The 14,936-nt window shown below is 31.1% G+C and overlaps 1 long non-coding RNA gene across 1 annotated transcript; it reads right to left on the reverse strand.

Moving 5' to 3' along the window:
• Positions 1-217: 217 nt before the first annotated feature.
• Positions 218-4,949, reverse strand: LOC134724588 (uncharacterized). Its single transcript, XR_010108451.1, has 2 exons — positions 4,460-4,949; positions 218-292 (listed from the first exon to the last, which is right to left on the reverse strand). It is a non-coding gene; the product is annotated as an uncharacterized LOC134724588 (long non-coding RNA).
• Positions 4,950-14,936: the final 9,987 nt, after the last annotated feature.

Here is a 14,936-nt window from a genome sequence, read left to right on the forward strand (position 1 = left end):
GCTTCATCAAATTCTGTTACAGTGTAGTTTCAGAGGAGTTGCTATGACAAGAAACAGGACAGACGGACGGACGGGTTAAAAGCATTATACATGTACTCTCCGTGTCTTCTTTCCATGAGGTATAAAAATGATAACAGTCCAGCCCCAGGACCATAAAAAAATACAGTTGTACGAATTATGCACAATTAACATTTTTAATTATTTGTATTGTACTTACCACATATATCAAAATAACCAGAAAAATCCATATTCATCTAAGGTAATGTAACCATCACTTTGTACACGTATTAACCTAAATGAGACAAAAGTTAGGAATTAATTTTACATATATTTAGACAAATTTCTTTTTATGTTGTTATTTAACATAATGTTATCATCTACAAATATCCCCCCTAACCCCCTATCATATTACAAGAGTTTATGCGAGTTAATTTAACATACAAAAAAAATAGATATTTAACCCCTCTTTTGTGGTTATAAACATTGTGTTAAAATTTTTTGATTTCTTTTTACTTATATAAATACAAAAGTTATAATTCGAAAACAATTCAGACGATGTGATACCAATATACAACCATATTTTTTTTTTAATTTTTGCGGCCGTGTAAAAAAGAATGCAGTCAGTGGGGTAAAGAAAAGCATGAAATGTCCATAGACTCGAACTGCTCTTACCTTTTTAGCTTGCCAATATTTCATTATGTTTTAAATCATTGTCTTATTGGTCAATGTTTACAAACTCCTGATGTACAAGATTCCAATTAGGGTGTGTATTCGAAAGTTGACTTTACGCATGTGTGTACATGGTGAAAATAGAAGAAAACTTACAAATGGTCCTGGTTTTATGTTTGGTGATGAAATAAAGTTTATTTGAGACTAATTTACTGATGTTAACTTATTCTACATTTCAAAGGAGTACATGTAACACTTCTTTGTGATGAAAATACAGGTAACCTTATAAGAGATGGTGAAATTGCGCCACTCTTTATCTTAGCTGTAACTAAAGCTAGGAACGTGGCCATAGTTTGATAAAATACAATATTGTCTTAAATGACTGCCATGCATAAATAGATTTCCAGAAGATTTTTGCTAATTGAATAGAAGTAAATCTTACAGTCATATGTCATGTATGTCAGATTCTAAAATAAATAAAATACAATGTCTAATTCAGGGCTCATGCTAGCAGACGACATCAGCGTTAAGTCGCTTTCCAATCAATTCCTTTTGCCTAACCATCAAAAGTGAAATCTAGTCATGCTGTTGTCACCTGACCATTCTCTATTTAGTTGATTTCATGGATCATTCTACATTTTCAATTTTAACAAGTCAATGAAACATAATTTTTTTTTATGATAATTAAAAGATTTGGACTTAAATTGTATACTCCAACTTGAATTGAACAATATAAAAAGAACATTATTTACATATATATAAACTCATCATACCGGTAGACACTTAATACTATAGTACTAGTCTAAGAGCACTTCTCTCTCAAATCTCCACTTCTCCCTATCTGTTTCAAAGAGAGTCACTTGCAATGTATCCCTATAATTCTGAAGCAATTGTGAGCCCTGTCTCCATGCCAGCTATTAAATTTTATCAGTGTGTTTAAATTTTATAGTTAAAAGATATCTAGTATGATTTACAATATGACAATGCCATCGCAGACCAAAGGACATTAAATAATCAGGTAAATGTAAAGGTGAACAGCATACAACCATAAACAAGTAAACTTCTGTTCATCTTTCTATTTCTAACAGTGTTCTCCCAAGGGCCTTTTAACTTCATGGTTATGTGATTGTACAATTTTTAATGTGATGCTATCTGAAGTGGTTTTCTTATAAATTATGCTATGGATGTGTTGCTATACATTTTAAAAACTAGATGGTTTTTCAATTTCCCCTTATTACAACGAAACAACTACATGCACTATACATGTACATACAAAAATATGCAAATTGCTCTGACTATGGTCATTGCAATTCATTTCCTTAATGACCACTCTACACCTACATGTACATTTTTGTACATTTGAATCTCCAGTACAGCCCCGTTTTATCAGACTCTAAATAAATCTTAATTTAAGGTCTTACAATGACAATGTTTCTCTCTCATGTTCCATAACTAAATGGCCAGCTATTTTTAATATATTAATTACGTGGTACGTGTACAAAAATGTATATGTATGATTACCATTGATACAAGTCTCCACTAGATCAAATATTGTAGCAGTTAGCAAATATAGGTGAACATGGTAAACAGCCTTCAATAATGAGCATTTATACACCTTTTTTTTCTTGGTTGAAATTTCAGTTATAAATTGCTGTTGTATATTAGTGAAATCCTTCATATAACAACAAAATTATTGGCCTAAATTATGTACAAAAAAATAACAAACAAATACATGATACATGGCACAGACACCATACAGAAATTGAGAATGTGGCTGGGTGAAACATCTAAGCCAGATCCTAACCATTCCTCTAACCATAGGTCAATGTAATACATAGAAACCACTTAAAATTTAAATCTGAGAAAACCTTGCTACTAAATTATCAATGCATGTACAATAATATATCAACAATATTTTCTCAACTGAGTGATGGTGCTAATCTGTAACATTTTAATTTGCATAAGGACAGTACTAGTCTATATGAAGCTGGGTGTGATTTAGATGTTAGTTACAAAAATGTAACTTGTTATAATTATTATTACTGATATCTATACATGTAAATCAACTATCAGTCATGTCAGTGTCACCAAATGAATATTACATGTACAAGAAAGCTGAGATGAATAAAATAGTTTAAAATCGAACACAATATAAGTAATAGCTAAGAATCTGCTATTAAATTCCCCATTTTTCCTTTCTTAAATTAAAGAAAATAATGATTTTCATTTACATGTATGACAATATTTTACAGCTTTCTGAAAGGGATTTTTTTATTTGAGCAAGCACTTTCTACTGCTTTTTATGCTTCTTAAAATGTAATATAAAGGGTAGAAAAAAGTTAATAATCAAACTTCAGAACTAGATACCCTTGACCACCATACTGTAAAAAGTCAAGCTCCACCAATGAAACTTCAGGAAAAATTGAAAGTCTGTGTTAATACTTTTAAGAATACATTTTTCATGTTTTTCAAAATACATTAAGTTTTAAGTAGAAGCACAGATTAGTTATTTTTCAAATAATTTATTCATATTCATTGCCTTGTCATGCATATGTTCTGAATTACACTTGCACCTTAAGAAAGTTTCTTATTCAAATATTGTAAAAAATTATCAATGACAGTGGACAATACTTAATTTCATTCTTTTAATGTCAACAAGACTCCCAGTTGAATGCCATAATTTGACCTTCTTAGGCCCGAGAACACAGTTATTTTGTAGTGCATTTCTTTTAGACAATAAATTCAAATTAAAAAAATCTGCACCTGCTCTTTCTCAAAATGATTTTTACAGTGTAGTGTACTAACAGTGAGACAAATAATATCAAAATTATAGAAACTTCTACCAGCTCTAACTCAAAATATTGACAATTCTGTGTTAAGGGGGTGTAAAGTTCAGTTTGACAGCTTCAGACGTGCATAAATTTGACCTTTTAGAACTGGACTAATTTACTTCTTAACATAAAGATTCAGCACCCAATTTTTTTTGACATGTAATTACATCCCCCTACTTAATATTTCATGCATTTAATATCAAGAAATAAATTGGGAAAGTGTATCAAATAAAAAATGCAAGTTATACACTGTTTACACTAGGGACTATATTCGTAGGCAACGAAAACCAAAGTACGATAACTGTTTCCTTGGAACACATGTATAATGGTTTACTTTTATAAATTGTTATTTGGACGGATAGTTGTCTCATTGGCACACACACCACATCTTCCTATATATCTATGTATAACAGTGTGTAGAAAAATATTCAATACAATACTTTGTGAATTCTGTCAGTGAATATTTCATCAGGGGGGGGGGGGGGGGCAATAGGGGTCTGTTAACAGGTTAACAACACCTAGATTTTGGCAAAAACAGGTCACAAAAAATGCCAAAATGCTGATAACATTTAACGAACAACTTGATCTCAAATAACAGTTACCAGCACCTTGAAAAGGGCCATAACAGGTTAACACAAAAAGGTATATTTCCCCCACCCCATCCCCACCCCCTCATTTCATATATTTTTTTTAAAATAGAAAGTTCAGAAATATTCTTTTGTGTGAATACAAGGGATTTTCAAGTCAGACTGAGGTGGTTATGTTTCAAACATTTATTAGCACGGAATTCACTGCCAAGTTATCAATTTTAATTTGTTATGATGGAGTGCGGAAACTGAAAGAAGCCTCTAGGCTCTTACTCTGCAAATTGCAATATATCTATACATTTTTACATTTATAAATGATATTATAAGGCCGCTGGCAATATAAGATAGTTTTTATTAGAAAAATCTACTTACGGATGTCTATAATTTCCGATGTAATTTACAGGTTGTAGTTTGTTCGGCTTCAGCATCTAAAATGGCGCCAACGATAGCGTGCCTCAATCGATACTCCTCTGGGGTCACCTTAAACTACGTAGCGATTGTAAGAGTCTTCCGAATAATTTGTGCACTGCGAGATTGATTGGCAATTTTCGTTATTTAATAGATTTTTCCTGCCTCAAATTTACCCAAAATGAAATTTATATATGGAAAACATAAAGAAAATAAGTGATAATTCTTTTCTTTTCATTCCCAATATTAAAAAAAAAGACATCAAAATTTAATTAAACATCTTACGCGTTTTCAAGTCACTATGATCATCCCGACATCCCGTATTTTTTTTAAGAACATCTGTAATTCTTTAATTTATAACTGAGAAGTCCAGTTGACAAATTTTTCACCACGGCACCAGTCAGTAATTGCACAAATGTATTTGCAATCACTTATAAAGTTTCAGATGCTTTAATATTCAATAAATAAATAATACTTCGGCAATCTGTTGATTTTTAACTCAAGCCGCAGAGGTTTGTGCAGTAGTTTGACTTTGAGCTACTTATTTTTTTTAATATAAAAAATATTAATTAATTAAATAGGAAGAAGCAAGAATTAAAGTTGATTATTTTTTCTATTTAATTAAGGGGACATGGTACACTTTCAGTTAACATAAACCGTCTTCTTTCTAATTTTTATTTTATTCTTAAAAGGGGAGCAACCCCTGATAATCACTGGGAAAGTTTCACCCGTTTTTTATCCAAATTTATAAAATCTGAACATGCCTTGACACGGTCTGACAACATCTTAACGTAATTTTCTATCCGTAGTCTGTTTTGGTCTGACACGCTCTTAACGGATCTAAACAAGCCGCTAGACGATTCAGTCTTTTCCGTCTTGACATGCCTTAACGAACTGATTTACCTGGTGAGGCTATCGATCTGAACGACGACTGGACGATCTTAAATATCTCGACGAATTTCTCTAGCGGTAAATCCAGTCAATCAAGATGCGATCAGACCAAAATGACCGTTTCAGACTGAAATCGTGCTACTAGTGAAGCCAAACAAGTAAAAAGTTGTAGAGCATTGAGGATAAAAAAGTCCAAAAAGATGTGCCGAATACGGCTAAGGTAATATATGCCTGGGATAAGAAAATCCTTAGTTTTTTTGGTAAATTCAAAGTTTTGTAAACAGGAATTTATAAAATGACCACATTAATGATATTCATTTCAACACCGATGTGTTGACTACTCGGCTGGTGATACCCCCGGGGACGAAACGTCCACCAGCAGTGGCATCGACCCAGTGATGTAAATAGTTATCAAAGGTACCAGGATTATAATTTGTTACGCCAGACGTGCGTTTCGTCTACACAATACTCATCAGTGACGCTCATATCAAAATAGTTATAAAGCCAAACAAGTAAAAAGTTGAAGAGCGTTGAGGATCAAAAACTCCAAAAAGTTGTGCCAAATACGGCTAATGTAATTTATGCTTGGGATAAGAAAATCCTTAGTTTTTTCGTAAATTCAAAGTTTTGTTAACAGGAATATGAAATTTGAAAATGAAATTTATCTTATCATGTTAATAGAAACAAAAATGCGCAATATATCAGCTAACTTTCAAACCATTTTGACGAAATTTAACTTTAGTTTAGTTTAAAAATATTTATTTATAGTGGATTGGGAAAAACATTTAACTTTGACATAATAGGCTTTCCATACGTTGTTTTTTCTATCCAAATGTTATTTCTATTAAAAAAACACTATTATTATTATTATCTCAATGTTTTTGGTTATTTCATAAAAGTGAATTTTGGTTTCCTAACTGGTAACACTCATAGGGCTACTCTTGATCATATTTGTATCTAAATAATCCTAAAAATCTGATAAAATTCTACGAAATCACATCAATATTGATCGTTTTTTTCCCCCAAAATTGATATGTTATGTGATGGTATTTTACCATGACAGATGATGCATAACATTATTTGATAATTGACACAGCAAAGAACCAAAACAGATGTTTATTGAAATGATATTATTTAATATTAAATTACTCGATGAAGCTTATATGCGACTTCTTAAGGTAATTTTTTTTCGACAGCCTTCGCCATACATACATGTTGTGTTATCCCTTTTCTTTTTGTCATAAAATAGGCGTCTAAAAATTAATATCATTATGTTTATATTTATATTGATCAATTATGATGTGTAGTAGACCGACTCGCTGAATAGGATTTACAAATTCCTAGATGTTACCGATTTTAGAACAACATGTCACTCTATTTGAACATATGTGTCTGAGTATTGACGCCCGGTATTTGTTTTTTTCTTTCAAGTATCGCATACTCATTGATGAAGACTCTTTGCCAGTTTTGAAGTCTTTCGTTTAACCAGGAAGGGAACGAGGACACTGAAACAGCTGAACTTTTAGATTTACAACAAACCGAACTAGTATTATCTGAATATTATTGTATTTACACTACATTGTATCTATATTTGCCACTGAAGTATAATTGTTTTACAAAATTGATTGTATCACAAGTTGGTCGAGTTGTACATGGCGATAATATCCCGAATAACAAAATTCTCAAAACCACCCCTGTATGTTGATGCGTTACATTGACATTAAAAAATAACCAGTTGTAACAATACCGTTGATTTGAAAAAGCTAAATATTCAAGCATGTTATCATCTTTTATATAAGCTTTTGATTTCAAATATTTTGGCCATGAGTATCCCTGAAGAGACATGTAACAATACCGTTGATTTGAAAAAGCTAAATATTCAAGCATGCTTTCATCTTTAATAAAAGCTTTGGATTTCAAATATTTTGGCCACGAGCATCACTGAAGAGACATGTATTGTCGAAATGCGCATCTGGTGCAAGAAAATTGGTACCTTAAAATATGTATTATGTAAAGTTTCTTTGACTGACAAGATACAATCTATCCGATATAGAAGCTATTTCTGTTTTACACTGACATTTAAATGGATCGCACTTTATGTGTTGGTAAGGTGGAATTAATAACGTGGAAATATACGTTACTTATCGGATATTCGGAAGATAAAACAATAGATAGTTTAATAGAAAAGGAAAATACATAAACAATTTGGTCAGTTAGAGAAGAACGACTTTTCAAAAGATATCATTTCTAAGTAATCACTTTCGATGACTTTTTAAAGTTTAAATGGTCCAAATTATCAATCAAATTAAACCAAAATATCGTTGCTATGGAAACAACATGACATCATATATTATAGTATAGTAAGGAGAAATTGCTAACATTTTAATGTATGGTAAAATAGAGATAAAGTATAACAATTTTTTTTCATTGGTATAAGTGAAGATTTCAATCACTTAAACTCCTAACTGACAAATTTTCCTAATAAAAAAAAATGTTTTTTTTTAGTACATGGAGTGGTCCACTTTACACAATAACCGGCATGCTTGTTGTCATTGTTTACATCTGTTTATACAAAAAACGCCCGAATCCTCACATTGAAGACTTTAAAGTATAAAATTATATATGTTTTGTCAACGAATTGATGCAAAATTGTTTGTAATTTACCCTGACATCCCTTTTTATGAAGGTTCTATTTGTAAATAAGAAATATTTTTCATGAATATTTTCATGATAAAAATGTCCCTTCTTATGAAAAAAAAACTATTTTAGACGTATTGAAGGTAATTATATCATATTACATATTCCAGAAATTACAACTCGTGCTCAAACTAATCTGGTTGTAAGTTTTATAAAAAATATTCGTTCAGTAGAGGCAAAAACATTCCAGCAGACAACAACTTATTATACTATTTCTGGATCAATATTCCTTGTAAGACAGCTTTGCAACAATTATCATTGAAATACTCCATAGATAGTGACATACTAAATTATGAATGTTGCCTGCCCATTTTTAAAACAGTTTCTGGACATAATTTGTGACATTTATTACACTGAAATATCATATTGAAACTTTGAGAATGTGTATTGAGAACTTTCAACTATGAAACACAAGGTACGCGTTTGACAGAAATTGACTTAATAAATTGTGTAACCATCATCTGAAACATATTGAAAGCCTAATAGAGCTCAGAGATAGAAAAACACTAGTGAAGTTCCAGATGTGTTCAAGGAACATAACTTTTAAGAAACTGTCCAGGAGCGAGAGAATAGCCATAAGGCATAACAGCAGACCTGAAACTTATCATCGACCAGGTTAAAAGAAATGATATTCTAGCCCCTTCACTTGTTTAAAATACAGTTGACCATCGTGAACATGGTCATGACATGCTATTTTGTGTTTATTAGTTACTTCTCTCGTTATTCATAACAGCTAAACACCCAATATAAAGATGGAAGAGCTTTTAAATTACAAAATGAAACATCAATTATCATATACGAAGTAATGGCTAACATTTATGCAGACACATGAACATGTGGTGACTGATCTCAATGTTTTGTTGAATACATTGTCTGTTTTTTTTAATATCTGTCAAAATTACAACAGGTGCAAAGACTGTGTTTTATTCCTGAAATGTTGCCCTATCAATATATCCCAAATAGGTGCAATAACCTGTCTTTTGAACATTGAGGTGAACTTTCTCCTTCTGTGGAGGACTTCAGCAACAATGAGTAAATTGGAAAATGAAGACCAGCAATAACAGTCTTTCTTTGCATATAATCAAGTCTTTTTGATTTTGTGTTAAAAAGTCTATCTTTTATTTTTTTTTGGCAAATACTCTAAGATATTTCATTCGGATAGACTTCCTTTGTAAAGTTTTGATATAAAATTCAACAATGGGCAATCTTATTTTTCTAAATGGTTAGGAAATTCAAGTCTTTATTCAGTTATACTGTGTTTCCTGTTAACCTATTTTTTTTCGAATTTCATATGCATTGTATCAATTTCCAAAGATTTCGATTGGGATTGGAAATTTTTATTGTAGTATTTTACTCTTTGAAAGATTGGCTGACAATAATTTGTTCAAGAAGAAAGAACTGTTCTGTCTGCCTTTGAGTTTAGTCTGAGATCTTAATTATCTGTGTCATGTTAATAAAAGTATTTTGCATATATATATATAGACTATGTATATGTATTAATTTTGGCCTAAGCACTGCATTGCGGTATTATTTTTCTTATTCTTGTTATTTGAAAGATAAACACATATTTTAATAATCTGAGTAATTCTTATTTAAAATAAGATTGCGTTTATTAAATATATTGTTTAGTTAATATCTTTACAACTGTTTCATGTGTGTGCTACATGTATTGATGTGAAACTAAATGAGTAGTGAATCAAACCTTCAAAACAAAATGATTTATAGTCTAAACAATTTTAAATTAACACATTTATTAAAAATAACTTGAATACATGCGAAACTAATCGTTATTAAATTAAGCATCTGTCCAAAGTACACTTCATCCCAAAATTAAGGGTTTGCAATTTTATAATATAATTTTCATTAAATGTAATTTGTTGTTCTGTAACTTTTACTTAAAATTGACTTGAAACGAAACAAATACCAAGTTATTCGTTCAAATTTGATTCAAAGAGATGTTCCTAAATTACTCAAAGTACATGTATACCCAGTAAAATATATTAATTCTCAAATCCCCAATTTTAAACGTAAAACCAAAATTTTCCTTAAATATAATGAACTTCATCATGAACCCATTTGGTTTATCTCTGTAGTAGATAATTTAATTTAGAAGAATCCATTGCAAAACTTATTGAGCCGAAAAACAATTTCATAGATCAGTCATTCAAACAAACATACCTACATGTAACTATGCGGTATGGGCTTTGCTCATTGTTGAAGGCCGTACGGTTACCTATAGTTGTTAAAGTTTGTGTCATTTTGTTTTTTTGTGTGTAGTTGTCTCATTGACAATCATGCCACATCTTCTTTTTTATATATTCAACAAACATCAACACCAATATAATATGTTAGTTGGTTTATGTTTGAAATTGTCTGGTATGATAGCAAATATTAAAAAAAATAGCCTTCATGTACAGTGTACACCCCTAATATGACCGAATTGAATTATCCGCTAGTAATTTAAGATATGTGTACCCGGAAATATTTTTCTCATTATTGATTAGCTAAATACATAATCTCAACATGTCTAAGTCTAGAGAGTCATGTCTTGGCTATATCTCTGTAAAAATTGTTTTTAGTCAAATTTGACTCTTTTTGCCTAAGATCCATAGTCCCTGAAATAGCTATTAGCTCTAATGTTCTATACTGTATGCCACCGTATATGGTTTATTTCAATAAATATATGTTTATCAAGCACATTCTGTTGTTCATTTAACGATAAATTATTTAAAGCTGTTTGCAATAATAAATGAGCTGTGCAAAATTAAAATTTGTTCATTTTGAGGAAATTTGTCCTTTATGGCCTTGGGGATTTATTTTCCTTAGCAACAGACAAGAAGAACTGGGATGATTCAGTTTTTTTAAACTGATTTTTATGCATAATGCAACTAACTCTAGTAGTTTATTTCATTATATTTTATGTGGCCAGCTGTTGGCTGATGCACACAGAAAATTGATGTATGTAAAAGAAGAGAGAGGGACGAAAGATACCAAAGGGACAGTCAAACTCGTAAATCTAAAACAAACTGACAACGCCATGGCTAAAAATGAAAAAGACAAACAGAAAACAATAGTACACATGACACAACATAGAAAACTAAAGAATAAACAACACTAACCCCACCAAAAACTAGGGGTGATCTCAGGTGCTCCGGAAGGGTAAGCAGATCCTGCTCCACATGCGGCACCCGTCGTGTTGCTTATGTGATTACAAATCCGGTAAATAGTCTAAATCGATAGGTCAAATTCATGAAAGGGAAGGGGATTGTAGTTACGACGTAAGGAACATATCCGATATCATTTGTGAAACGGTTATTCCATAACGGTGAACCATCTCGTGATGGCGTCCGTAAAATTTACGAAGGGATGATTTCAACTTCACCATTTGGAACTCTTTGTAACTGACACAACAAATAACGTGAAGTTCCTGAGAATATGCAAATTACGGAATGACTAAATATACATTGAAATAAATAATAAAAGAACGATTAATCTTAAGTAAATAATTCGGATCATTGGATGCGTTTCTAATTCGCCTTTTCAAAATCTAAAAGACTATGGGTTATATCATTGTTCGTGTACCAAAATCATAATAACGTTACTTTATTTTTTGATTTTCTATTGGTTAACACGTTTTAAACCAATCAAAATATGTTGGTGTACGCTTTTGAAAATATTACCCATAATGCATTACATTCTGATACAGCAAATAATTTGAAATTGTTTTACGGTTAATAAATATGTTTACATACTCCATTATACTGTGGTGATTTTTTATCATTATAAAAATCAACCAAAACGACAGTTGCATCAAAAGACGACATCTGAATGTACATAAGTGGTCTTTAACTAACAATAATTGACTATATTAAAGTGTGTAATTTTTTATTTAAAAAAAGCACCGAGCTCATTATTGTTCTGAATAAAAGGTTATTTGTCGGAGTAAGTACGATGAACATGCTGCGGATACTAATAAAACACTGAAGACAAATATAGATATCTAAACGAAAACAATTACAGTATTGTTATTGATTAATGATTCTTTATTAATAAATGATTATACAACGACATCATAGAGTGCAGACTTTTTATTCCTTAGCTATTTATTATGAAAACATCTGTCGATAGTTTTGATGTATTGAGTTTCTCCAGAGACTATAAACAAAAATGTCAATGCCAACACTATTCATTATTGACAATAACAAAGTAATGATCAGATTCACTGTTTTTCGTATGTGACCTAATAAAAATGAATGGTAAGCCTAGCAACCTACTTATATACCTTTAATACTCAACTAGAAACGTATGGTAGGCCAAATAGAACTTTCTGCAATATCTCACCTGCTTTACTGGTTATGATAAATGTTATGTTGAAAGTCAAAGGATATCATGACGCTTAACATAAAAGACAACTAGGAATGATGCTTGTAACTGCATATGCATCACAGGACCTGATCAGTCGATCAGGCAAGCACGCTGTCCAACACCAGTTATACAGGTAGTGAACATGGTCTTATATTATTTTACAAGCCGACCGAACAAACAAACATGAACTTTTAAAAGAACCACGAACATGAGGTCTAATTCAGAGAGAATCTACCAAACAGTCGTTGAAGTATTGGTCATAGTATGTCAGAACCATTCATATACTATTCACTTTAGAATCACATAAATGAGTACAAGGCGAGGCGAACCGTCCAGACAAACCATTTTATCATACACTTGATTGAATCATTATAAAGTTGACTTTATGATTATAGGTAGTAAACTTATTCTGAATGTTCACTAACATCCAAAAATGCTTTGCCTATCAGAATAAAAAAATATGAAAGCAGATATCATCTTAAAGGATTACACTTAGAGAACATATAGTACAAAATAACAAAAAGCAACACTTGTCTGAAGAACGTGTTAAAACATTGTAGCTTTGATTCATAATATTCCAATGTAATACAATATGTAATTCAAAACTATGTTACGCGTTATGTAAACAAAGAACTTTATTATCAGAAAGTGAGGACTAATCATTCATAAAGTTTATAAACCATATGTTATAGCTTTTGGCAGATGACGTATTAAGAATTAATATCCGGAAGAAAAATATATTCTTGCATGTTTCGTTTGTATAAAAAAAGATAAGACATCCGATCTATTTAGAATTATCTAAATACACTGATTAGAGATGATTACTATAGTGCTCACATTCTACTTGCCCTTTAAACGTTTGACATATTTAGTTTATGAATCAACCATATATCATACACATAAACATAGGATGTGTTATGGTTTCCAGAACAATTTCTATTTGACACAAGCTTATTTATCAACATTACATCCGTTCATACCAATGATGTACACACTACTAATAACAAAAGTTTAAGGAAAATAGTTACAAAATTTGATTTTACGTAACTAGAAATATTTGATAATTGTTAATTTTTTTGTATAGCTGATTTCTTTCTTTCATATCTTATTTCAGATATGCAAAACAATTTTCATCTTAGATAAGAAAGCATGCATTCGTTTTAAATATATTTCCTTTCTCCCCTTTAAAAAGATTCTCATAACACATGTAACATTGACATACGAAAAACAGTAAATGTTAGAGAAAAGAATATAAAACATATGTACTTGTTTCAACACTGATGTAGTTCAAATTCCGAATATTTATGGTTGAAATTGACTTAAATTTTCAGAGGAAGGATAACGATGTCACTTTATTTATGTATTATATTCATTTATTGCATGGCTCAACCATTTCAATCGTTATAAATGATTGACTTTCAAATAGTCGGATTTGCGCGTTACGGATGACGGTAATTTATAACGTGTTGGTACTTTCATAATGTCGGATTTAAGCGTTACGGATGACGGTAATTCATAACGTATTGGTACTTTCAAATAGTCAGATTTGAGCGTTACGGATGACGGTAATTTATGACATGTTGGTACTTTCAAATAGTCAGATTTGACCGTTACGAATGACGGTAATTTATAACGTGTTGGTACTTTCTAATAGTTGGATTCGAGCGTTACGGATGACGGTAATTTATAATGAGTTGGTACTTTCAAATAGTCAGATTTGAGCGTTACGGATGACGGTAATTTATAATGAGTTGGTACTTTCAAATAGTCAGATTTGAGCGTTACGGATGACGATAATTTATGACGTGTTGGTACTTTCAAGTAAACACAAATCACTCAATCATAAACAAAATGCAGAAACTGAAAAAAAATATAATGAAGACATTCGTTTTATATAGTTGAAGTTAATAAACATGAACAAAGTTTTATGCAAAGGAACTGTATTATGAACGTTTATGAAATGTAAATAAAATGCAACAAATTTGTACCATAGTTTTCCAATTTACCTTTAACCCGGTTCAACACCTTTTGTTATTGACTATTTGTCCCCATGTGTAGCTCCCTGTCGAATGTGCATCGTATCGTCTTGATTTCAAATTTACATTGTTTATTCTTTTTCGATAAATTAACTCTTAATGTTGAAGATAGTACCATTCTAATCTCCATGAGGAGAGTTGACTGTAAAGAAGTTGTGCTTTAATTTTCACGTATATATTGATTTAACACATACATTGTGTGTCTCCTCAGTTATTAACACATGATGGACAATATTTCTTTTTCACGAGCTCTATTTGAAATAAATCAATAAACGCGATTAGTTATATTCAGTGCCAATTTATGTTTGGTACCGTGTCTATTGGAAAAAAGTAAAATGACAAAAATAACGCGCTTTGCAGAAAAATAAAAAAAGGAAAATTCCTAAACAATTGGCAAATCAAACGCTCATACATACCAAACCAATGGACGACTTATAATTCAAGTATAAGTT

Source organism: Mytilus trossulus, chromosome 7, assembly GCF_036588685.1.
Source record: "Mytilus trossulus isolate FHL-02 chromosome 7, PNRI_Mtr1.1.1.hap1, whole genome shotgun sequence".
Lineage (NCBI taxonomy): Eukaryota > Metazoa > Mollusca > Bivalvia > Mytilida > Mytilidae > Mytilus > Mytilus trossulus.